Below are 27,056 nucleotides of genomic sequence, written 5' to 3'. Positions count from 1 at the left end.
ATGCATCTTATCAAGATGTGTTTTCAAAAGAAGCCACTGATGTGTTACCGCCACACAGATCCTACGACTGCTCAATCAACTTGAAACCCAATACAGAGCCACCCAAAGGAAGGGTCTACCCCCTTTCCATTGTGGAGAGTAAGGCTATGTCAGAGTACATCCAGGAGAATCTCCAGAAAGGCTTCATAAGACCTTCTAAGTCTCCCACTGGCACAGGTTTCTTCTTCGTAGGAAAGAAGGAAGGAACATTATGTCCATGCATTGACTACAGAGGTCTGAATGAGATCACCATAAAGGACCGCTATCATTTACCTCTCATCTTGGAACTATTTGATAGACTACAGGGAGCTAAGATATTCTCCAAGCTTGATCTCAGAGGAGCATATAACTTAGTTCGCATCTGCTCTGGTGATGAATGGAAGACGGCGTTGAATACCCAGGATGGACACTTTGAATACCTGGTGATGCCCTTCGGCTTGTGCAATGCCCTGGCTGTCTTCCAGAACTTGATGAACGATATTCTGCATGATTTACTCTATTGACGTGTCGTTGCCTACCTAGACAACATCTTGATATTTTCTCAGGACCTGCATTCCCATCAAGAAGATGTTAAAAGAGTTCTGCAGTGACTTCGCAAGAACCACTTGAACGCCAAGTTGGCTAAATGTGAATTTCATAAAGAATCTGTGCCTTTTCTATGGTACATCGTCTCAAACAAGGGATTTCAAATGGACCCTCAGAAGCTGGAGAGTATTAAAAAATGGCCACAATCCACTGTTCTGAAAGCTCTAAGACGATTTTGGGGATTTACCAACTACTACCGGACCTTTATCAAAAATTATTCTTCATTGACTGTTCCACTAACAGCAATGACTAATAAGGGAGCCAATACCGCTAATTGGTCTACTGAAGCGGTGGCTGCATTCCAGAAGTTAAAAGATGCCTTTCAAAGCAAGCCATGCCTTCGACATCCTAATCCTACACTACCCTTCATTGTGGAAGTTGATGCCACTGATGTAGGAGTTGGGGCCGTGCTAAGCCAGACTGGAGATTCAAAGACTCTGCACCCCTGTTAATTCTTTTCCCGATGCTTCTCGACTGCGGAGAAGAACTACGGCATTGGGGACAAAGAACTGCTGGCAATAAAAATGGCATTTGAAGAATGGTGTCCCTGGTTTGAAGGTGCACAACATCAGATTACTGTTTATACTGATCATAAAAATCTGGAGTACCTCCGTCATGCTCAATGCCTCAACCATAGACAGGCGAGATGATCCCTGTTCTTCAACAGATTTGACTTCATACTGAAATATTGCCCTGGTGACAAGAATATCAGAGCAGACGCGTTATCTCGATCCTTCCTGTCGGAAGACGTTCCTGATGAATCTCAGCATATCATTGACCTGAAGCGAGTGGTCCTTTCAGCTACACATCCGGTACCCCCCGGGCAAGACCATTGTACCCCACAATCTAATGAAGAAACTCCTAAGATGGGCTCATGATTCAAAACTGGCTGGACACCCTGGACAACTGTGAATACTGGCCAAGCTACAAAAGTACTACTGGTGGCCCACCATGAAGGAGGACACTCAAGCTTACATTGCTTCCTGTTCTAATTGTGCCAAACAGAAACCTCCACCTGGACATCCTTGGGGCCTGCTTAAACCCTTGCCAGCACCAGATGAGCCCTGGACCCACTTTGTAACAGATTTTGTGGTAGACCTAGCACTCTCTGGAGGTAACAATACCATCTGGGTTACAGTGGATCGATTCTCTAAGATGGCTCACTTTGTGGCTCTCCCTGGCTTGCCAACAGCCATGGAACTTGCTAAATTATTCATCAGTCACATATTTCACCTACACAGCATGCCTAAACATATTGTTTCTGACAACATCACACTTGACTTTACCTCTGCGTACCATCCTCAATCGAATGGCCAAACTGAGAGAATGTTGTCCCCAGCCCACTCCCCGCCCCTAATTCCTCCTCTTTTTCAAAGTTGCATCGCACCATATGATATGGTGCTATCGCACGCGTTAAAGATGTTTTCACATGCAGTAAGGGACTATCGTATGCGTTAATGGGGCTTTTCGCATGCGATAAGCCCTTAACGCATGCAAAAACGCCTTAGCGCATTTTGATAAATGATCCCCTTGGTTTGTTAGCAAATGAAGGGCAGGCTAATTACCAGAACAGCCTTAAGTGCCCAACATTTTTATTTTGATTTATTCACTCCTTCACTTATTGTCGCATGTCAAGTGAAAGGACCAATCACCTTTCAGAAGGCTGTCCTGAAAGGGGATTGGTCCTTTCACTGAAAGGACCAATCAGGAACAGCCCTGCTGGAGGAAGTTCTCCAGCAGGGGTTCCCAGCTGCCAGAGGGTGATTTCAGGTTGTCAAAGGGCTTTCCTAAGGACCTCCATTCAGATACTGAAACACCCCCCCCCCCCCCCCCTTGGATCTGACCCAGAATTATTGGTCCCTCAGGCCAGACCTTGGAGGTGGTCAGACTATTTAATTTTTTTTTTTTTTTACCTAACTCCATTTTGTTCTTCCGACTTAAAGTTAATATCGCAATAATAGTAAGTCAGAGGAAGTACAAAAAAGCAGTATTTTATGCTTTTCTATACAACTTTTTGGGGTGCTCAGAAATTATTGCCTGCTCTGGGCAGGCATTAATTTCTGAGCACAAAAATGTGTGTATTAGATGCACATTTTTTTTTTTTTTGCATTGGGAATGAATAACTAATAGCCTCATTCACATGCATTTGCATGTGATAAGCACTATTCGTTTCCCAGTGCATTAGATGTGGAGGCGCTAATCTCATTATTGCATAAGGGGATTAGATTGTGACTTCACAACCTGTGTCCAAATGCGGGTTAAACAGCGAGCTCGGCTGAGTGCACTGTGGCCCCTGTGAGTTTTAAAAAGGAAAAGAAAATAAAGTAGTTGTCAATCCTTGCACTGCCAGCTAGGATAGGCTGCTAAGAAAATACTCCACCTTAATTGGTCCTGCTTCCTAGATGATCTATCCTTCTCCCTTCCACCCTGGCTCTATGAAGTCTAGGGTCAAGAGTGACATAATTGATTGCAAAGCAGCAAGTATCCTGCAGTATGCTAGGGGGCCGGGCAGCTCACTTCAGAAGAAAAGTTCCTGCAGTTTCACTTGTCCCATAGATTTTAATGGGAGAAAAATACAAACAAAACAAACATTTCATTGATTTTTTGGGGGTGGGTTATTCCAAAATGAAAATGTCTCATTTAGTTCAGGTTCTTTTTTTTTTTTTTTTTTTTAAGAAATGCATATCCTTACAAAAAACAAACAAAATAAGGTGATACCTTTTCACTGGACTAACTAAACCCATTTCTTTGCTAGCTTTCATGAACTATTAATCCCTGCCTTCTTTTCTATGTGTTCAAATGGACTAACACAGCAGCCATACTACTTTATCCAAGATAGAACTAATTTGGCATCCCAAACTACATTTGCAAGTTTGGTATCTACAATAAAGCATTCAATTTAATGTTGTAGATAGCTGAGAAATACAAAAAATGTTTCGGGGAAAATTGGCCTTGCTGGCAGAAAAATTCTTATAAGAAGCTAGCAATCTGTAACAAAAAAAGTCTGCAGATATAGAAAGAAAATAGCCATAAAACAACTATCATTAAAAAAAGACCTCAATCATTTTGTTTAAAAGCATGCACACAAGGGGCTTTACTATATGCAGGAAATTATATCCAATGCATTTCTCCGGCACAAAACTTGCTTTTTGTTTGTGATCTGTAAAATATTAAAGGACTTTTTACTTTTAGTTATTGTGCAGTTGTTTACCTTCTTTGTGATCTACATTGTTTGAAATTTTAAATTTATACTTTATTGAAAATTTTTTTATATATTTCACCATAATTCCAAATAAAATAAGAAATCTTGTAATACAACATACATATCTTCAAAGTACAATAATTATTACCCATAAACAAAATTATGTTGTTCAAGACAAAATAATTGGGGGATCCCACAATAACATAATACAACCAAATATATCTAAATAAGAGGAGAGAGAATTGCTATTTAATTCCTATTGGCCTTACTGTTGGATATTATTAGCTCTGTTGGGCTCAGATTTGTCTGCAATAAATGTCTCCAAATGTATGGGATCCGAGAATATAAATTTATTTCCCTGAAAATTTATATAACATTTAGCAGGAAACTTTAGAAAAAAAGTTGCCCCTATTTCTAGGGTTTTACTTTTCAGGGCAAGGAATTGTCTTCGACGGGCCTGTGTAGGCCTCGAGACATCTGGAAATAAATATACTCTTTGCCCACAAAAGGAGCGATCTTTATTCCTGAAAAACTTCTCAAAAACTTGATCTTTCTCTCTCTCAAGAGAGAAAGAAACAAATAAAGTAGTTCGTTTATTTATAATGTCAAGTGATTCCTCTAAAAAAGAGGAAATCCCTGGACTTCTCTCTCCTTCTTGATCTTGTGAATTTCTAGATTGATAGGGAAAATAAAATATCTTAGATACAATAGGAATTTTATCATCCTCATATGCTAGATTTTCCATTAAAAACTTTTTAAACATTTCATATGGTGATAATAATCTCGTGATTGGGAAATTCACCAATCGAAGATTTTTAATACGCAGCATATTTTCCACATTTTCTATCTCAGAATGTAATGATAGACTATCTACTATATGCATACTTTCTGCATTTTGTACATTTTGTACCTTTCCAGATATCGATTTTATAGCTGTTTCTACCTCAATCAATCTTTTCCCATGATCTTCTATCGAATTTTTATTTACATTCACCAGAGAAGTTAATGATTCATTTACTTGCAAGACATTAGAGTCCAACCTGACTAACATTTTCCACAAATCTCTCAGCGTTACGTCTGATGGCTCTTTATGGCACATCAGACTTTCACTGGGAGCTCATGGTGCAAGTCCATCTACAGTACCCAATGCTGTTCCTATTGAAGGATTTTCAGGGAGAGAGCTCTCTCTCTCTACCCTACTCACGCTTTCTTGACTGTCCTCGAGGGAACTTTGCATCAGTGGAGCTCCTAGAGGTTGTGGAGGTGTAATCGGGCCCTTGCCCGGACTCAAGGACACTTCTAAAGTGGCACTTTCGCAGTCCGTCTTTGGCAAAACCTTTATGTGGGCATCCATCGGTCCGATGTTTGGGACTGGAGAGGAGGTATAGACTTTTGCCTTGCGTTTCCGACCCATATATTCAAAATACTAAATCCAAAATAAAGTGGATTCGCTACAGGGTTAAGTCGATCGAAGCCGATCAAAGCCGCGCGCGCCCCTTCGGCGCGCGCGGCTTAGGCAGCGCGCCGGCGTCGACTGCGCGACGCTCAACCTCGGGATTTCAAGAGTCCCACGGGCCTGCGCTGATGACGTCAGCTAACTCGCTGCAGCTGTTTGTCCTCCTCACCGGCACTCTCCGAGTCAGCTCAGCAGATAGGCGCGCTGTGGCACTTCTCTCTCCTCTCACACGATCCCCACAGAACGCTGCTCAACCGCAGGATTTCAAGTGTCCCGCGGGCCTGCGCTGATGACGTCAGCTAACTCGCTGCAGCTGTTTGTCCTCCTCACCGGCACTCTCCGAGTCAGCTCAGCAGGTAGGCGCGCTGTGGCACTTCTCTCTCCTCTCACACGATCCCCACAGAACGCTGCTCAACCGCGGGATTTCAAGTGTCCCGCGGGCCTGCGCTGATGACGTCAGCTAACTCGCTGCAGCTGTTTGTCCTCCTCACCGGCACTCTCCGAGTCAGCTCAGCAGGTAGGCGCGCTGTGGCACTTCTCTCTCCTCTCACACGATCCCCACAGAACGCTGCTCAACCGCGGGATTTCAAGTGTCCCGCGGGCCTGCGCTGATGACGTCAGCTAACTCGCTGCAGCTGTTTGTCCTCCTCACCGGCACTCTCCGAGTCAGCTCAGCAGGTAGGCGCGCTGTGGCACTTCTCTCTCCTCTCACACGATCCCCACAGAACGCTGCTCAACCGCGGGATTTCAAGTGTCCCGCGGGCCTGCGCTGATGACGTCAGCTAACTCGCTGCAGCTGTTTGTCCTCCTCACCGGCACTCTCCGAGTCAGCTCAGCAGGTAGGCGCGCTGTGGCACTTCTCTCTAGGGATGTGAATCGTTTTAGGACGATTAAAATTATCGTCCGATAATTTTAATATCGTCTTAAACCATTATGGAACACAATACAATACAGATTCTAACGATTTATCGTTATAAATCATTAGAATCGTGAGCCGGCACACTAAAACCCCCTAAAACCCACCCCCGACCCTTTAAATTAAATCCCCCACCCTCCCGAACCCCCCCCCCAATAACTTAAATAACCTGCGGGTCCAGCGGCGGTCCGGAACGGCAGCGGTCCGGAACGGGCTCCTGCTCCTGAATCTTGTCGTCTTCAGCCGGCGCCTTTTTCCAAAATGGCGCCGAAAAATGGCGGCGGCCATAGACGAAAAAGATTGGACAGCAGGAGGTCCTTCCGGACCCCCGCTGGACTTTTGGCAAGTCTCGTGGGGGTCAGGAGGCCCCCCACAAGCTGGCCAAAAGTTCCTGGAGGTCCAGCGGGGGTCAGGGAGCGATTTCCCGCCGCGAATCGTTTTCGTACGGAAAATGGCACCGGCAGGAGATCGACTGCAGGAGGTCGTTCAGCGAGGGTTCCGGCGCCTCGCTGAACGACCTCCTGCAGTCGATCTCCTGCCGGCGCCATTTTCCGTACGAAAACGATTCGCGGCGGGAAATCGCTCCCTGACCCCTGCTGGACCTCCAGGAACTTTTGGCCAGCTTGTGGGGGGCCTCCTGACCCCCACGAGACTTGCCAAAAGTCCAGCGGGGGTCCGGAAGGACCTCCTGCCGTCCAATCTTTTTCGTCTATGGCCGCCGCCATTTTTCGGCGCCATTTTGGAAAATGGCGCCGGCTGAAGACGACAAGATTCAGGAGCAGGAGTCCGTTCCGGACCGCTGCCGTTCCGGACCGCCGCTGGACCCACAGGTTATTTAAGTTATTGGGGGGGGGGGTTCGGGAGGGGGGGGATTTAATTTAAAGGGTCGGGGGTGGGTTTTAGGGGGTTTTAATGTGCCGGTTTTTCGATTTTTCGATTTTTCGATTTTTAACGATTTTTAAAGATTTTTCACGATATTTTACCCCCCCAAACGGCAACAATACGATTCCCTCCCCCTCCCAGCCGAAATCGATCGTTAAGACGATCGAGGACACGATTCACATCCCTACTTCTCTCTCCTCTCACACGATCCCCCTGAAATTTTAGGAGACCTAAGTCAGATCCTTAAACTGGTTTCTGTCCCTTGAGTAGATCATGGCTAGCTAGATGAACTACAGAGAGAGAATTTTCAGCCTAAAGGAGGGAATCCCAGCTCTTGTTCAACGATAACTATTGACCAGCTGAATTCTGGAAGGAGCTGTGGACTGTGGCCACTTAATGAAGATTATCACTGCAGTGATTAGGCTCTAGGAGAGAACTTAAAAAGAAAACAAACACTTTAATAAACCCCAGGTAATTGAGAGAAGAGATTCATGCTGACTAACCCCAAAACAGATTGGGCCTGATTTTCAAAAGGATTTTCATGCTTAAAACTGTGTTTTACATGTGTAAAGGCAATTTACCTATGTAAATGGGGTTTTGAAAATTAAGAACATAAGAACATAAGAATAAGCCATACTGGGTCAGACCAAAGGTCCATCAAGCCCAGCATCCTGTTTCCAACAAGGGCCAATCCAGGCCATAAGAACCTGGCAAGTACCCAGATTGTTACAATACAAGCCATTGAATTGTCCATAGGATTTACCCATGTTAAGTGCACTTACACATGTAAATGGCACTTGAAAATTGCTATAATATGTTACATTTACATGTGTAACTTCTTTGAAAATTCATATGTATGGTTTCAACTAATCTAAAACATGGGTAGGCAACATCAGTTATCATGTGACTCAAGCCAGTTAGTATTTCAGGATATCAATGCATGAGATGCATTTGCATGCAGTGGAGGCAGTACACACAAATGCAACTCATGAATATTCAGTGTGGATATCTTTAAAACAAAGGGAGTCATTTTCAAAAGGCTTTACGTGCTTAAAATTGTGTTCTACGCACATAAATGTACTTTGCATGAGAAGGGGGCTTTTGAAAATTACTGACGTGACCTACCCCTGAGATAGAAGAAAAAAGGAGCAGGCAGAAACATTCAGAGCAAAAAGAAAACACTTTATATCAATATGGTTTTTATGTAATTCTTGGTAATGAATGGATATCAATATTGTTTTCCTAGCAACTGATTATAGAATCAAGTATATCCAGTGAAAGTATGTTTTGCAACAAATGCTTTCTTTTTAAAAACATGCTGAGTTAAAGTCAACTTTCTGACATTTTTTTCTTGTCTGTTTTATGCCTTAGCTGCTGCTTCTTTCAGATTTATTCATATTTCCTCATTTTTTTTTAACTCAAATCATTTTACATTTTCAGTGTTATATTAGACTAAGAAGCCAATGTACTAAGCTGCAAATATTTTTGCAAACAGGGTCCTAAGTATGTAAAAGCATGCTAAATGCAAAAAAAATGCACAGCAATGCTAGGCTTTATGTATTTTTGCACACATAGGGCCTATTTGTATAATAATGTGCAACACAACCCCCCCCCCCCATAGTAAACTTACATGTGTAGTGCGCTGTCAGAACAACGCTGGAGGCTTCCAGGAACAGTCATATCATACCAGGATCCCAGTAGCTGGAAGGAGTTTCCAACAGTACGAGTGGGTAGGTTAGGACTGGTCTGGAGGGAGGGCAAGGAGGGCTCTATTAAATCTAATTTTCATCAACCTGGGAAGGGGAGTGGAAAGGGGGGAAGGATGGTGACTGAGCCCAAAATTGTTAAATGTTCAATTTTACCTGAAGGGCCCTTTTGCATATATTAGGTGGGGGGCAGGGAATCGTGCCACCAGGCTGTGCTGCCCATATCCAAGATAATTCAGCTGGCAAACTTCAGCAGGATAAGTTAGCTTTTCTGGGAATTTTTGGACATTGCTTTCCTAATGTTTGTTTCGGTAGTTCATTTGCCAAACTGAAATAAATTTCAAAAGATAAATATATATATATAAATAAAAATATATATATATATATATTTCTTTTTTTAATCAGAAGATACCCTCTACCTCTAGTCTCCTCCATGTCCCCCTTATGCCCTAGTCAATACAGACCCTTCTGTGGGGGTTTCCTAAAAAGAAAGGGGCAGAAGTGATCACCCGTTTCTCCAATTCCATCAGCTCCTGACCAAAAAATGCCCTCCCCCCGCCACCTTGGCTGCCCTGTCCTATCTGGCTCACATCATTTCCATGAGGATCTCCAAAGAACAATCCCTAGTAACTCCTGCCGTGCAGTCTCTGAGTAGAAAATGGCACTGACTGGCTCTGAGACAGGTTCATGGCCATAAAAGGGCTGTGAGACGAAATGGCACTGGTCTCAGACCTGGCAGGGATTTGCATTTGTTAAAACCAAATACAAAAAAATGCAAGAAATGAGGCCATGTTTGGTTTGTTCCAAATGAAATGAGCCAAAAATGGTATCCCTGAAAAGGTTTTCAGATTTATTGCAAAACAAAAACACACGAACAAACTAGGCCTCATGCAGTCCTCCATCCACCTTCCCATTCTATAAAATTCAACCCAGCACAACGTAATGGTGTTGGCCACAACAGAAACAGCATCAAAGTGACATCACTTATGGCCATCCTCCAGGTGACCGGTACCATATTTAAAGATCCAGGTGCCAGGGCAGGAGCGAGTAAGCTTCACGTTTGTCCTTAGCAATTTTTTAGCCAGACTTAAAGGAAAGGATTAAGTGGGGGCCAGGGAGAGAGGTCCCTGTACCTGGCACATTTCTACATGTTATGCCCCCCCGAAGGCACATTACCATTAAGCCCTGGGTACTCCCTTAGTTCTGCTACTGCAGTGAAGGTTAGTAAGGGAGATGGATTTAGGAGTTTGCCACCCCTAGACACTGTTGATACTGTTGTGCCTGCCCCCCCCCCCCCCCCCCCATAAGTTCAGACAACAGGGAGCAGGAGGAATAAGGCAGAATCCCACAGTTTGCTGTAGCAGCTCAGAAGCTCAGACATAGATTCTGTGGCAAAACTGGAAAAATCTGAAGCACATTGTCAAATATTTCCATCTTTCATATTATAAAAAGGAAGTCATTTTCCAATCTTGTTTGTGTTTTTATAATTTATTTATTTTTATTGGGTGAGGAAAAGGGATCCTAAATAATAGGGATGTGAATCGTGTCCTCGATCGTCTTAATGATCGATTTCGGCTGGGAGGGGGAGGGAATCGTATTGTTGCCGTTTGGGGGGGTAAAATATCGTGAAAAATCGTTAAAAATCGTTAAAAATCGAAAAATCGAAAAATCGAAAAACCGGCACATTAAAACCCCCTAAAACCCACCCCCGACCCTTTAAATTAAATCCCCCCCCCTCCCGACCCCCCCCCCCAAATAACTTAAATAACCTGCGGGTCCAGCGGCGGTCCGGAACGGCAGCGGTCCGGAACGGGCTCCTGCTCCTGAATCTTGTCATCTTCAGCCGGCGCCATTTTCCAAAATGGCGCCGAAAAATGGCGGCGGCCATAGACGAAAAAGATTGGACGGCAGGAGGTCCTTCCGGACCCCCGCTGGACTTTTGGCAAGTCTCGTGGGGGTCAGGAGGCCCCCCACAAGCTGGCCAAAAGTTCCTGGAGGTCCAGCGGGGGTCAGGGAGCGATTTCCCGCCGCAAATCGTTTTCGTACGGAAAATGGCGCCGGCAGGAGATCGACTGCAGGAGGTCGTTCAGCGAGGGTTCCGGCGCCTCGCTGAACGACCTCCTGCAGTCGATCTCCTGCCGGCGCCATTTTCCGTACGAAAACGATTCGCGGCGGGAAATCGCTCCCTGACCCCCGCTGGACCTCCAGGAACTTTTGGCCAGCTTGTGGGGGGCCTCCTGACCCCCACGAGACTTGCCAAAAGTCCAGCGGGGGTCCGGAAGGACCTCCTGCCGTCCAATCTTTTTCGTCTATGGCCGCCGCCATTTTTCGGCGCCATTTTGGAAAATGGCGCCGGCTGAAGACGACAAGATTCAGGAGCAGGAGCCCGTTCCGGACCGCTGCCGTTCCGGACCGCCGCTGGACCCGCAGGTTATTTAAGTTATGGGGGGGGGGTTCGGGAGGGTGGGGGATTTAATTTAAAGGGTCGGGGGTGGGTTTTAGGGGGTTTTAGTGTGCCGGCTCACGATTCTAACGATTTATAACGATAAATCGTTAGAATCTGTATTGTATTGTGTTCCATAACGGTTTAAGACGATATTAAAATTATCGGACGATAATTTTAATCGTCCTAAAACGATTCACATCCCTACTAAATAATAGTACTGGAAGGAGATCTCAAGGGATGGGCAGAAGAGATGGGGAGGGTAAGAGGACCAGGGACGAGGAGAGGAAAGGAGGAGGGCTAGGAATCGGGTGAGAAGAAGGTGAAAGGACTGAGGATAGGAGGGAGGAGTACGAGAAAGAAAGAGGAATGGGGATGGGGGGGAGTAGAGGTAGAAAGGACAGGGGATGGGAAGATGAGAGATGGGGAAGATCAAAGAAAGGGGGAAAATCAGGAATCTACAATGGGAGGAAAAGAGGGAGAGGGAGGGAGTTCTGGGATTGAGAAATGGGGAAAGGGAGTAGGAAATGGGTTCCAAGATCTAAAGAGAAGGGAGAGGAAAAAAGAGAAGATCCAGGATCTGGAGGATAGAATCTGAGATCAAGGGAGAGAGAGCTTGAGTTGCAGTGGGTAGGGAAGGGGGAAGGAGAGGAGGAAAGTATCCCTATTGTGCTCTGATCCTGCTCCTCCTTACAACTCCTCTCTATCCTCTCAACCCAACACAAACAACACCAGCATCAATCTCTCCTCTCTCTCTCACACACACATATGCACACACACACACACACACACACTTCCCACATTCCCCTTCTGATCCACTCTCATCCCTCAGCCTCTCTTCTCTCCCCCATTGATCCCCATTCAGTCCCTCCTAATCTTATCAAAATGATCTCCCTTTGCTCTCTGTGCGCCAGACTCAACACTCCTCCGGTTTTGTTCCCTGCCTGCTGCCTGGGAAGGGAGAGGCTGGATCAGGAAGCAGAGGGCTGTTCTGTGGCTGAGTGAAATTCAGCACAGCAGGAAGGCAGTAAATCGTTACCCTGCCTCCTGCCCCCTCCCCCTGCCCCCTCAATGTTTGCAGCCCTAGGCTCAGGCCTAGTGTGCCTATTGACAAATCCAGGCCTGGTTAGTAAGTAGGGAGCTCCCTTTGAGAGAGCTAGAATAGCCATTCCTTTTGAGGTGAATTATAAGCAGCTCTCTCCTGACAGCTCTGAGGGCAGTGAAGTTAAGTTTGGAGGAAGTTGGAGATTTTTTCCTTGTTTTAACTTTTGGCCTAACTGGGGACTTGGGCTCCATCTTGCCTGGGGTCCACTCCAGTATCCGACTCTTTAGGTACAGGATTTTGTTCCTGCTGGACATCACCTCTGTAATCACTGCTCAGTTTGGGGCAGATTTTAAAAAGCATTTACATGCATAAATCTGGGTTTTACGCATGTAAATGCACTTTACTCGAGTAAGTGGGCTTTTGAAAATTGCTACAATATAGGCCATTGAATCGTCCATAGGATTTATTCACATAAGTGCACTTTACGTGAGTAAATGGCTTTTGAAAATTGCTACAATAGTAGTTACATTTATGCACGTAACTCCTTTGAAAATTACCCCCTTTGTGTTTTACCTTTAAATCTTTCATCATTTCAGCACCCTGCTACTGTCAGAAAGGTGCTTTTGAAATGCTTACGAAATTGTGGCAGTGATCTGTGTTATCTTGGTGCCCTTGCAGCTTGTTATATGTTGCAGAAACTGTGAGGAAGGTGAAAATCCAGATTATAGAACACTGCAGCAGAATTTGGAATGGGTGTTTGGATTCACCTTTAGTTCAACATTGGATGCACATACACCATTTGGTTGATGATCTTCATTTGTTTGTGTTATAGTGTGTGGCCAATAGACAAGGTGAGGATATTAATAAATTATTATTACATACCGAGCAGCGATGGATTTTTTCTTTAAAGACTATATCACCAGGAGGGTTGAATGAAAACATTGATTGGTCAGTTTGCCCATGAATTGGGTAGATATTTCTGTTTGTAAGAACAGTTGAGTAAGGGATATAAGTCATGTGATCTTTGTTGAAAGATGGCATTTAGATGTGGGGAGCTCATACATTTGAACTGTCATGGTGAGTGAGTTTTGTAGTTTTGTAATTAATGTTTTGTTTTTGTTTTATGTGATTTAGAAATATTTTGATGTATCTCTTTTGATCACAGTAAGAAAATGAAGCAAAGTGGAAGGCTTCTTGAATACTGAATGTTGTACCAATCTTTTACTACACTGTCAGAAACACTGAATGAACATTCTTGTTCATTTATTTATATAGAAGGATGGATCATTGGATCTACTTCATCACTGATGAGATTTCACAGTTGACATGTGATCTGATGTAGCACTATTAGTAAAGTTGGTTTCCATGTTTATCAAGTTTGAATTGTGACCCAATTGAATCTGTGGTCTTTATATTTAATAGGTTCTCTCCTAATACAATACCACATTTCAGCAGATTATATCACTCACACTGGATGCATTTTAGAGACTACATTGGTTTTTTGAAATATGGTAAATGTTTTTTGCCCCGGAGAATCCATGATTAGTGAAACATGTTGGCAGGGATTGTTCATGTGAATGTTTTGTATTAAAAGTTTTTTGTTTGCGGCTTTTGTTGTTGCTTTGTCCAGTTTGTATATTGTATTTTTCTGTGTTTATGTGTGGATGATGTATTTATATCATATATATGTGGACTATAAATCTTGTGAAATAAATAAATAAATATATTAATTTTCAATAAAAGATTTTTTGTATGTATTTTTTGTATTGGTGTTTATATTTTCTGATATTTCTCTAATGCCACCATAGGGGACTTGCTGGCATATGCCTACCTAGCATACCCCTTATATCCCCATAGGGGTCTTGTTTGCTCATGCCTACCTGTCATGCCTTTTATACCACTAAATGAGTGTTGCTGCCTCATGTCTAGCTTCCATAATCCTAATACCCCACAATAACACCAAAGTGCAGACAAAACCACAAAGGATATGTTTATAAGATCGTCATGAGAATAACAAGCTCACTAATGTTCACTTACTAGCAGTTATCCAGTGTTTGAATCATTCTCTGCCACTTAAATGACTTATTGCTCTATCTTTTAATCACTGGTCTCTTACACATGGTAATTTTTTATTTTTTTGTATAAGTTTTTGCACATAAAATGTCCTTGCATTAATTGAAAGAATGATCATGTATCTTTTCAAATTTTGCGACAAAGGTCCATAAAAGGAGCCAAATATAAACACCCACGTTGTGCCTGACAACAAAATTATTCTTATCACTGGTCATTTGTTTTGCGCTGAATCTGACAATTGGCAATGTGCTTCAACAGAACGATTGGCATCTCCCATATTACTCTGCCTTGCCGCTATACCACTACATGCTACGCCATGAGGGTCTTTGTGCCACTCAGCCTTGTTTCCATGCCCAGACCTTATACCTTGGAGTTATCTTTGCCAATGTGCCTTGCCTACCATTCTCCAGACCTTACACCATGAGTTGTTCTTGCTATTCCTGGGGGGGGGGGGGGGGGGGGGCGCTTTGTACCTCTCATGTTATTTTGGTGTCTTGAAACCACTCTTTGTGCTGTTTGACCTCTTTATCGGTGCTTGCCCTGGGTTTTTTTTCTGCCTCATTCCCCCTTCATGTTGCCTTAGGATGCTGATGTGACTTTTGGTGCCAAGTTGCCACTCATAATACCATGAAGGGATCATGTCACTGTTGCTGGTGCCCTCTTTTGCTGCTTCTTTGCTCCTCTGATTATGTTTTGGAGAACTCCTGCCAATGCTGGTATCCCTTTGCCCCTTTATAGAGTCTTAGGCTTTTCATGCCACTTTTGGTGTCACTTTCCACAGTCTTTCTAGGTAGTTGTTTCCACCTTCTGATGATTTCTTCCCATAAGTTGTATGACAATTGATTTAAAAAACCCCAAAAAACAATTTGGGAGCCCAATAGAGGTTTCAATCCTTCCCCCATTTAATTCAATGGCAAACAAAAACAAACCAAAAAAAACAAAATTATGTTTCTGTTTTGAAACTAAAGAAATGAATTGGGGTCCCAAAGAAGAGAAGTTTTAAACAAAATGATGTGTTTTTTTTCTCCTGCACATCCCTAACTGTCATTGAATGGCCCAATCCATGTTCAGAACTCAGTTATGAATGGGGATTGGTCAGCTGTCAGTGAAATGCCCAATTCTGTAATCAATAATTGAAGTGGTATCTGTCAGTGCTTAGATGTTCCCCTCTTGGGAGGAGTGAAAGATTTCCCTCCTCCCACTGGGGTACAGGGATAATTTGGGAAATTCAGGGGAGGATGGATAGGTGTGGTGCCACACTTTTTCAAGAAGTGGAAGGGTTGCTTGGACTGCAACATACATCTTTATTTTTTAAACTTGGCTGGGGGACTTGGGCTATGGTGGCCCACTATAATTATAACATGTGGGAGGAGGGGGGGGGGGGTCTTGGCCATAGTAGCCACCTTTATTTTTTAAACTTGGGAAGTGGGCAAGGAGCTTAAGCGCTAGAGCCCTAACATTGTTTTTACAACTTAGGTGGAGGTGGGGGAGAACTGAGTCATTAAGTCCCACAGTATTTTTATGTTTACAAATAATCAATTAGCTGGCAAGTGGCAATGTTAACAAGGTAAGTTTATCAGGTAACCTTAGCTGAGCACATTCAGCAGATGATACATTATGGTGAACATTCGGCTACATTTATCTGGGTAACTTACCTTGGATAACTTTGCTGCTCGACAGCCTACTGAATAGGGACTTCATAGTTAGTAGCTCTTTTTTTTTTTGCTTTTATTTAATTCCTAAAGAATTAGTGTTCAATGTTTTGGAATACTTCTGTTTAACTACTGCTATCATTATATTTTCATATAAGGAACCAAAACAGTAATCACACTGTAATAAATATAGGCCAGATTTTAAATCGGCAGCAAGCGTAGAAATTGCCACTTACGCACATGGCCGGGCCCTGCGCGCACTGCGCACATTTTAAAAAGGGCCCGGCCATGTGCGTAAGTGGCCATACACGCATAAGTGCCGGGCCCTGACAAACGGGCAGGGATGGGCGGACCAGGGAGCAGCCCTAAAGCAACTTGCAAAATAAAAGGTAAAAAAAAAACAGGGGGGGTTTAGAGGATGGGGAGGAGAGGGGAAGGGGAAGGGAGGTTAGGATAGGGGGTAGGAAAGTTCCCTCCCAGTCCACTCCTAAATTGGAGCGGATTGAGAGGGAACTGGGGGAGCCCCAATCTCGTCACTGCGTGAATTTGCTAAATTTTACCCCCTCTTGAGTGCACCGCCAGCACATATACACACGGATTATAAAATCCAGCGCGTATGTGCATGCGGCCATGCATTTTATAACATGTGCGTGCTGGTGCACACATGTTATAAAATCGGTGCATCCATGTGTGCATGCCGGGTATCACACGCACATTTTAAAATCTACCCTTATGTCATTAGTGGGAACTTTACTATTGAAAGGTCATTCTAGGCCAGTGGTTCTCAACCCTGTCCTGGGGACCCCCCCAGCCAGTCGGGTTTTCATGATATCCACAATGAATATGCATGGGAGAAAATTTGCATGTTATGGAGGCAGTGTATGCAAATTTTCTCTCATGCATATTCATTGTGGATATCATGAAAACCCGACTGGCTGGGGGGGTCCCCAGGACAGGGTTGAGAACCACTGTTCTAGGCAGAATAGGCCTGAGGAATGCATAATCTGTCAACAGCATCCCTATAGGAGATTTCTATAATTGTCTAGTCCTTTCTCTGTATTCTCTAGTAGCTTTTGTTAACTTTTGAATTAGATTTTGAGAGAGAGAACTTTTTACCTCTAGCTTCTCTCTATTTGATATGTAGACCCAAAGCCTTGGTGAGGTGCCTTGATATTGGATGAAAGATTTGCTGCTAGCTCATATCTAGTAGCTTGTGAGCTGTTCCTCTGTTTTTTGGTTTTGTTTTGGAAGGAATATGTTTATCTACCCTTCTCTTCAAGAAGAGAGGAGAGAGGTTGTCCAAGTCTTGGTTGAAAACTTTTCATCCTCTGAGGTTATGATCCCTTATAGGACAGGGCCTAGGAATACTTCTGTAACTAAGGAGTTTTGTTTTAGTGGCTGGAGGTTACCTTGTGCTTTTGGAAGCCTTTTATTTCTTTACTGTCTCATTCAGCCTGAGAGACTGAATGCCAATATGGCAGAAATAGTTTGGAGGAGTGAATATCAATCTGGTACCACATTGGGAGTGGAAGAGAACCATTTAGCTACTCATCAAGCACTCACAGAGCTGAGGCAGCAGAAGACGTGTCCACAAGGTACAATATAAAAACATAAGATCTGCCATACTGGGTCACACCAAAGGTCCATCAAGCCCACTATCCAGTTTCCAACAGTGGCCGAGCCAGGTTTACAAGTACCTGATAGGATCCTCTAAGGTAAATAGATTCTATGCTGCCTAACCAAGGGATAAGCAGTGGATCTCCCCAATTCCATCTTAATAATGGTTTATGGACATTTTCTCCATAAATGAAGTACTAAGTATTACTTAGTACTTCATACTTAGTACAATGAAGTACTAAGTACTAAGTACTAAGTATTACTTAGTACTTCATACTTAGTACAATGAAGTACTAAGTACTAAGTACTAAGTATTACTTAGTACTTCATACTTAGTACAATGAAGTACTAAGTATTACTTAGTACTTCATTGTATGTCCCTTAGTCTTTCTACTTTTTGAGAGTACCAATTTGCAATTACCTGTTCCATTCTGCTCATTATGGGCCTGATTTTAAAAAGCATTTACTCGAGTAAAAACCAGGTTTACTGGAGTAAATTAACTTTACTTGAGTAAGTGGGTTTTTGAAAATTGCTACGATATATGCCATTGACTTGTCTATAGGATTTACTCACATAAGTGCACTTTACTTGAGTAAATGGCTTTTGAAAATTGCTACAATAGTAGCTACATTTACGCATGTAACTCCTTTTGAAAATTACCCCCTATGTGATAGACCTCTATCATATTTCCACTTCAGCCATTTCTTCTCCAAACTGAAGATCCCTAAATTGTTTAGCCTTTCTTTACCTTTTCTAATTCTGCTATATCTGTTTTGAGATACAATGACCAGAATGGCACATATTATACTTAAGATGTGGTCGCACTATGGAGCGATACAGAGGCATTATAATATTCTCTGTTTTATTCTCCATTCCGGTTCTAATAATTCCTAGTATTCTATTTACTAGGAATGATTAGGAAAGAAATAGAGGAGAGGAGTGAAACTGAGTTTCAAGATCAAACAGTAGATCCCAGATTATCAAAAAAGGGAAACCTCTTATTAAAAGGAAGGAATCTTACCAGATACCATAGCAGTGACCCTAAATACCAAAAGAGTACAGAGGAGACCCCTGTTAGAAATCAAGGGAACAGAAGATTATATTGAATGTTTTTGTTATTCATAGAACTCCCTGCCTTTTACACTCATGAATATTATCTGTCATAAAAAATTCAAGAAGGCATTAAAAGCTTATCTTTTTAAACTAGCATTTAACGTTCAAGGTGATGGAGGTCAGAAATGATTTTGTCTTCCATCCTTAAAGTATTGAAGGTCTGAGCTAACTCTGTCTTACACTTTTAAAATATTGAAGGTTCTGTCGATATGTCCCCCTCCTCAGGGTTCTTTTGTCTTTTGTATTAACCTTTCAGTTTTATTATATTTTAGAATATTTTATGATCTTATCATTAATTTATTTTAATGTCATTGTAATTGGTTTGTTTCAATGTAAACTACCTTGAACCTATTGGTTAAACAGTATAGAAACTTTTAAAATAAATAAATAACTAATGGATGCAACCAGAAAGAAATGTACAAAGTGCCATATTGTTTCTCCTGACGAACTGATGATTAAGTAAAGTGTTATGTTGAAAACCAGCAAGGAATCCTGAAGGTTTATTAGCATACTACACATAACAGATTCAGTCAATGCCTTGGGTCTTGGAGGTTATTCCCACTATTAGAGAATCCATACCAGGATTGAAGTGAGTGAATCGGGGACTCGGCCCTGTTATTGAAGTTTATCCAAACTTCAATAACAGGGAAATTGTTACATATGTAAAGCCTAAATATAACAGGAATAATTATATCATAGAGCCAATGCTGCACGGATATTGTTTTAAAAAGCTGATACAACACCTATAAAAATACAAGAGAAAAAATATTAAGCCAAAATAAAGATGACTTAAAAATATGCCCAAAAGAGGAAGTAATAGAGCCAAGAAAAAGGAAAGTAGAAATTTTGAGTGATCCAGATAGGAGGAGCATTACAGAAGGAAAATGCTAAGAACACAGCAGTTGTCATTAGTGGATCATCAACTCTGCTTCATTATTGTCTACTGTATTACTGCAGACCCTTCTTTACCACCAGGCATTGCTCTTCATTACCCCACCACCACCCTTTATATCTGTCTCAAGCATGCATGAATTTCATCATCTCAGCTGATGAGCAATTCCAGACATGTTACCCTTCTCAGTAAAGTAATATTTTTGGTTTCCCTTTGAACAGATTTTCCCTCTTATTCAGGTTTAATATTTTCAATTGTTGTGTATTTCTACAAATCTACTGGAGAATCAACCAGTACAGTTTGGAAGAAAGAAAGAGATAAAAGCTTTGCAACTTAATAAACTGCCTTAAGCAATACATCTGTGAACCTACATAGTAAGTCTATTGAGAAAACATTGTTAAAAGTAAAGGCTAACTGACTTGCTGGAAGACAATTTTTTCCTTTCTAGCATTAAACAAGAAGCCAAGATAAAAAGAAAAATCTGACAGATGTTTGTTTCCTTTGGATGGTCTTGACTAATGTAAAAGTTAAGTCTTACTCTACAAATGCCAAACATCGAATCAACTTATCAAGATAATTACTAACCTTGGAGAAAATGGCCATAATTAAAATCACTGTAGTGTTCTTCTCAGTATATGCAAAGCTTTGAAAGAACTTCATTTTTCTCTGAAGTTAAAATAAAATATTTAAATATGAATCACCCTGTATTTGTGTAACCCTACTAGTGTTACTAAGCAAAACTTTTTCTCAGTGCTGGGAAACCAGGAATACATTTTTGCATTTACCTCTTGAAATTGTGTAACTTAGGAAGTGTCCTGCTTGTGTGTGGAAAAAACATCCATTGTGACACAAACATAGAATGAGAAAGAAAAAGAGAGGTTAGAATCGGAATGAGTTTCATTTGTGAGTAGCCTGTTAGTTAAATCCTTGGCTTTGCAAATAAAAGTTGAAAGAGTCTTCCAGAGAATTCTATGATAGTACATCAAAATGTTCCTGAATATAGAGCATATTGGAGGAACCAGGAGGTCATTTGTAACAATTATGTGCTGCACCTTTTCTTCTATTTCTGCTGACAGTGTATCCTGAGTCTGGGTGATCAAAAGGAACAGTGCATAATAAAGAAATGGATGATGTTGAATCAATGGAACTGTTCTGAGTCTACCTCTGTGAGGCTAATATTCAGTGCTTCTTAGCCAGAGTATTTCAGACTTATCTGGCTAAGTAGTCCTGTTTCAATATTTGACTACTTTTAGCACCTGCCACTTATCCAGTAATCTTTTTATTTGGCTAAAGGTTATGTGGATAAATGAGGGGTGGGACAGTGGCATTCTGGAATGGAGCTATTTATCCAGCTAACTTACCCCCTCATTTATCAAAATGCGCTAAGGCATTTTCGCATGTGTTATGGGCTTATCGCATGCAAAAACGCCTTTAACGCATGCGATAGCACCATATCGTATGGTGCGATGCAAATCCGAAAAAGAGGAGGAGTGGGCTTACAATTTTGCATGGCTTTAACTATGATGTTAAGCTGTGTGATGTCTTCTCAAAGGCCTGTTTTGGTAGGTTTGAAGGAGAGAGAGAGAGAAATAGCCCTAATGTCCGTTCCCTAGATAGGTATTTATATCCCTATGGGAGGCCCACCTAGATATAAAAGTATATATTAAGCTGTTTTTTGGGTATCTCTGCTGTGTTCAAGATTTAAACAAAAAGAAAACATACAGCATTTTTTTCCTCTTAGTTAGATTTAGTGTCACATATAATCTCTTAGTTAGATTTAGTGTCACATATAATCTCTGGTTAGATAAGAACATTGGGGCAAAAAGAGCTGGCTATATCAATATAAAACAAAGGACCAACTAAATTCCAGAAAGGTCCAATTGTAACTAGCTTGACCAAGGTTTAACTGTTTATCACCTTCCCACCCTACCCCTCTACCCACCCACCCCTAGGTTTGTGTTTCTAATATAGTCTGCCTAAATTCATAATTAGCAACAAGGTTAATTAGTATTTCCCTAATTTCTATCCATCAAACAAATTACCAAAATGAGGACTATCCAATGCAACTGTTGTGGAGCCTTTTATATTGAGGGTAATCATATGGAAACTTAAGGTTTGCCCCATTTGTTCAGAGCTCTCTACCTTGGAAAAGGATCTGCCTGAAGTTAAATCTGAATTAGCTTCAATAAAGAAAGTCTCAGCCACTTTACATTATTCAAGAATTAATTTCCCATTACCACAGAATAACCAAAAGTCAAGGAAAAAGAGATTTACTGTGGGCTCTGGTAGGATAAGTCCTGTGACCCACAGACACCCGTTATTGACAGCTGTGCAGCCCACAACTCTAACCCCCCCCCCCCCCCACCACCACCACCACTCACACAGGGCATTAAGGAACTTAAAAAACAGTATTACAGTGGGCTCTGGTAGAACTAGACCTGTGATCCGGAGACACACAGTGTATCAAGTGCAACAAGTACAAAATGCCATCTCTGTATTAAATACTGAAGAAGTTCTTGAGAAAAAGATTGAAGTGTTATCTGAAAAGAGAGAAGAAACCCAATGTATACAGAATTTCCAGATCAGAAACCAAAGAAAAAAGCTCACTGTGATGGATCACTCTGCAATCAAAGGCACTAATACAAAAGGAAAAGTGGATAACAAAACTCAACTAAAGAGGTCACAAAAGGAGTCCAAGAAAAGCAGTAACCTGTACAAAGAAAGCTGGAAAGCTATGAGCACAAATGCTTATAGTTTGGGCAATAAAATCCCAGATCTGCAAGCCCTAATGGTGGAGGCGAACTTGGACGTTATTGCTGTCATGGAAACGTGGTTTACGGAATCTCATGATCGGGATACGGCAATACCAGGCTATAACTTGTTAAGGAAGGATAGAGAGGATAGGAAAGGGGGAGGAGTGGCTCTTTATGTCAGAAACAATATCCAAGCATGTGAGCTGCAAGGAAGATGGGACAATGAAAAAGCACTATGGGCCAACCTAAAAAAGATGGGACATCCATTTTTATTGGAGTGGTTTACAGGCCTCCAAACCAAAAGGAAGAGATGGATAGAGATCTGGTTGAAGACATCCAAAAGATAGGAAAAAAGGGAGAAGTGGTGATCATTGGAGACTTTAATATGCCGGATGTAGACTGGAGAATCCCATCTGCAGAATCTAATAATAGTAGAGAAATAGTGGATGCCCTGCAAGTAGCTTTGTTCAAACAAATGGTTATGGAACCCACGAGAGAAGGAGCTATACTGGACTTAGTGCTCACTAATGGAGATAATGTCTCTGATGTCCAGGTGGGCGCCCACCTCAGCACCAGTGATCATCAAACGATATGGTTTAATATCACAAAAAAGTTACAGAAAAGAAGCACAAAGACCCAAGTTTTGCAGTTCAAAAACACGGACTTTGATTAAATGGAGAATTACCTGGAGGAAGAACTAAAAGGCTGAGAGAATAGGAGAGATGTGGATCAACAGTGGATCAATCTAAATGGAGCAATTACCAAGGCAACTAATCTATATGTTAGAAAAGTAAAGAAAAGCAAAAGAAAAATGAAACCTATCTGGTCTACCAGAATGATAAAGGGTCTACAAAAATGATAAAAGGAATGGAACAACTTCCCTATGAGGAAAGACTAAAGTGGTTAGGACTTTTCAGCTTGGAGAAGAGACGACTGAGGGGGGATATGATAGAGGTGTTTAAAATCATGAGAGGTCTAGAACGGGTAGATGTGAATCAGTTATTTACTCTTTCGGATAGTAGAAAGACTAGGAGGCACTCCATGAAGTTAGCATGGGGCACATTTAAAACTAATCGGAGAAAGTTCTTTTTTACTCAACGCACAATTAAACTCTGGAATTTGTTGCCAGAGAATGTGGTTCGTGCAGCTAGTATAGCTGTGTTTAGAAAAGGATTGGATAAGTTCTTGGAGGAGAAGTCCATTACCTGCTATTAAGTTCACTTAGAGAATAGCCACTGCCATTAGCAATGGTTACATGGAATAGACTTAGTTTTTGGGTACTTGCCAGGTTCTTATGGCCTGGATTGGCCACTGTTGGAAACAGGATGCTGGGCTTGATGGACCCTTGGTCTGACACAGTATGGCATTTTCTTATGTTCTTATGTTCTTATGAGGTGGCTGACAAAATAAAGGCTAAAAGAACTGCATTCAAAAAATATAAAAGATCCCAAAGGGAGGAGCACAAAGAAGAATATCTGGTAGAACTGAGGGAGACGAAGAAATTAATCAAGACGGCAAAAAGTCAAGCGGAAGAGAGGATTGCCAAGGAGGTAAGGAGAGGTGACAAAACATTTTTCAGATATATCAGTGAAAAGAGAAAAGTTCATAGTGGTATAATGAAATTGAAAGGTGGAAAGGATCAATGTGTGGAGAGAGATGAAGAAATGGCAGAAATATTAAACAAATACTTCAGTTCTGTGTTCACTAAAGAGGACCCTGGAGAAGGACCATCAGTAGTTAACAAGAAACTGGAGGAGAGTGGAGTAGATGTAATTCCATTTACAGTAGAAAATATGGGAAGAGCTGGAGAAACTGAAAGTGGACAAAGCCATGGGGCCTGATGAAGTTCATCCCAGGATACTGAGAGAGCTCATAGATGTGCTGGCGGGTCCGCTGTGTGACCTGTTCAATAGATCCCTAGAAACGGGAGTGGTGCCGAGTGATTGGAGAAGAGTGGTGGTGGTCCCGCTTCACAAGCGTGGGAACAGAGAAGGGGTTGGTAACTACAGACCGGTTAGCCTCACTTCGGTGGTGGGAAAAGTAATGGAATCACTGTTGAAAGAGAGAATAGTGAACTATCTACAGTCAGGAGAATTGCTGAACCAGAGGCAGCATGGATTCACCAGGGGAAGATCCTGTCAGACAAATCTGATTGACTTTTTTGACTGGGTAACCAAGGAATTGGATCAAGGAAGGGCACTCGATGTCATCTACTTGGATTTCAGCAAAGCTTTTGATACGGTCCCACACAGGAGACTGGTGAATAAAATGAGAAGCTTAGGAGTGAGTGTCGAGGTTGTGGCCTGGATTGCAAACTGGTTGAAGGACAGAAAGCAATGTGTGTTGGTAAATGGAACTCTCTCTGAAGAGAGAGCGGTGTTAAGCGGGGTACTGCAAGGATCGGTATTGGGACTGGTCCTGTTCAATATCTTTGTGAGCAACATTGCGGACGGAATAGAAGGTAAGGTTTGTCTTTTTGCGGACAACACTAACATCTGCAACAGAATGGACACGCCGGAAGGAGTGGAGAGAATGAGACGGGATTTAAGGAAGCTGAAAGAGTAGTTGAAGATATGGCAGATGAGATTCAATGCCAAGAAGTGCAGAGTCATGCATATGGGGACTGGAAATCCAAATGAACTGTATTTGATGGGGGGAGAAAGGCTGATGTGCACGGAGCAGAAGAGAGACCTTGGGGTGATAATGTCTAACGATCTGAAGTCGGCAAAACAATGTGACAAGGCGATAGCTAAAGCCAGAAGAATGCTGGGCTGCATAGAGAGAGGAATATCGAGTAGGAAAAGGGAAGTGATTATCCCCTTGTACAGGTCCTTGGTGAGGCCTCACCTGGAGTACTGTGTTCAGTTCTGGAGACCGTATCTCCGAAAAGAAGGGGGACAAGATGGAGGCAGTCCAGAGAAGGGCGACCAAAAAGGTAGAAGGTCTTCATCGAATGACTTATGAGGAGAGATTGAAGAATCTAAATATGTACACCCTGGAGGAAAGGAGGAGCAGAGGTGATATGATACAGACTTTCAGATACTTGAAAGGTTTTAATGATCCAAAGACAATGACAAACCTTTTCCGTCAGAAAAAAATCAGCAGAACCAGGGGTCACGATTTGAAGCTCCAGGGAGGAAGACTCAGAACCAATGTCAGGAAGTATTTCTTCACAGAGAGGGCGGTGGATGCTTGGAATGCCCTTCTGGGGGAAGTGGTGAAGACCAGAACTGTGAAGGACTTCAAAGGGGCGTGGGATAAACACTGTGGATCCATAAAGTCTAGAGGACGTGAATGAATGTGGAAAAAATGATTTGCATTCACAAAAGAGCAGGGAGTAGTTTGCTTGTTACGGTGGTTACTACCCCAAACCAAATAAGCCTGATACTTCACTTTCAATGCATATCCAGCATAGTCCTCTGCTTCAACGGCAGGGGGAATGAAGAAAAGAGGATCTATATACAGACAACAACCAAAAAGGACTGAATTACATAGTCTGGGAAAACAAATAAGAATGGGTGTAGTTTGCTTATTGTGGCGCTTACTACCCCTAACTAATTAAGCTAAATATTTCACATAGATGCAGCTCCAACACTGCTCTCTGCATTAATGGTGGGGGTGGAAGGGAAACAGAACCAAAAGGTTACTAAGAGCCAAGAGTAACAGATACGTATGAGAAAAAAAATGTGCAAATCTTGCTGGGCAGACTGGATGGGCCATTTGGTCTTCTTCTGCCGTCATTTCTATGTTTCTATGTTTCTATGAGGTGAGGTTTAGGATTTAGTGTAAGGGGTTAGGGCCCACTTTGACATTCAAAATGAGATGTACGAACAGAACAGTGCTCTCTTGTGAAGATTTGATGACCTTCAGAGTGAGGAAACTCACTCAAAGATGAGATTTATGCAATGCTCTCTCAACCTAGCTTGATGGACTCTCTACCTGGGTAACATCAAGCTAGGTGGAGAAAACATTGCACAAATGTCATCTTTGAGTGAGTTTCCTCACTCCGAAGGTCATCAAATCTTCACAAGAGACCACTGTTCTGTTCGTACATCTCACGTTGAATGTCAAAGTGGCCCCTAACCCCCTACACTAATACCTAAACCTCACCTTGAGTTACAAGTGGGCCTCCCATAGGGATATAAATACCTATCTAGGGAGAAGAAAAGACATTATGGTTAGTCTCTCTCTCTCTCTCACGCAATACAACAGGTCTGACACTTATCACAAAGTGTGAAAATGTTATCACAATTTGCACTAACTTAGCTCTTTGCATAGGTAATTAGCACAAATTGCAATAAACTATCTATTAGCATAAAACACATCACATGCAATACTTATCACATTTTGATAAATCTAGATTCATGAAGTCATGATAAATGTAGCAGAAATATGGCATGTTAGTGTCTCGTGACAGCATGGTTAGAGAAATTAATGAAATACTGCTCTACTTATATAAGGATCATGTTGCATTATGTACCATTGCATCACATGACATTTAACACCTTGTACATCATTTTATGTATGGAGTGTTATTTTCTTTATTTATACCAGCTTCCTGCAGCTGCCTCTTTGAGGGTGTTCAGGACTTGGAGAGAGAGGCAAGGAGTTTAGTTGGTGGTTCATTAGAGTTTTGGAGGAGAGTTCTATTGATTACATGAGTGAGTTGTCCTGTTTATTG

General features: G+C 42.2%; 1 protein-coding gene across 4 annotated transcripts in view; it reads right to left on the bottom strand.

Annotated features, from left to right (window-relative positions):
• The window catches only part of CTNNA3 (catenin alpha 3), a 2,257,234-nt gene that overhangs the window by 667,914 nt on the left and 1,562,264 nt on the right, over nt 1–27,056 (bottom strand). The gene's annotated exons all lie outside the window — the stretch shown is intronic.

The sequence above is a fragment of the Rhinatrema bivittatum genome, chromosome 7, assembly GCF_901001135.1.
Source record: "Rhinatrema bivittatum chromosome 7, aRhiBiv1.1, whole genome shotgun sequence".
Taxonomy (NCBI): domain Eukaryota; kingdom Metazoa; phylum Chordata; class Amphibia; order Gymnophiona; family Rhinatrematidae; genus Rhinatrema; species Rhinatrema bivittatum.
This window is presented reverse-complemented; position numbering and strand designations above follow the sequence as displayed.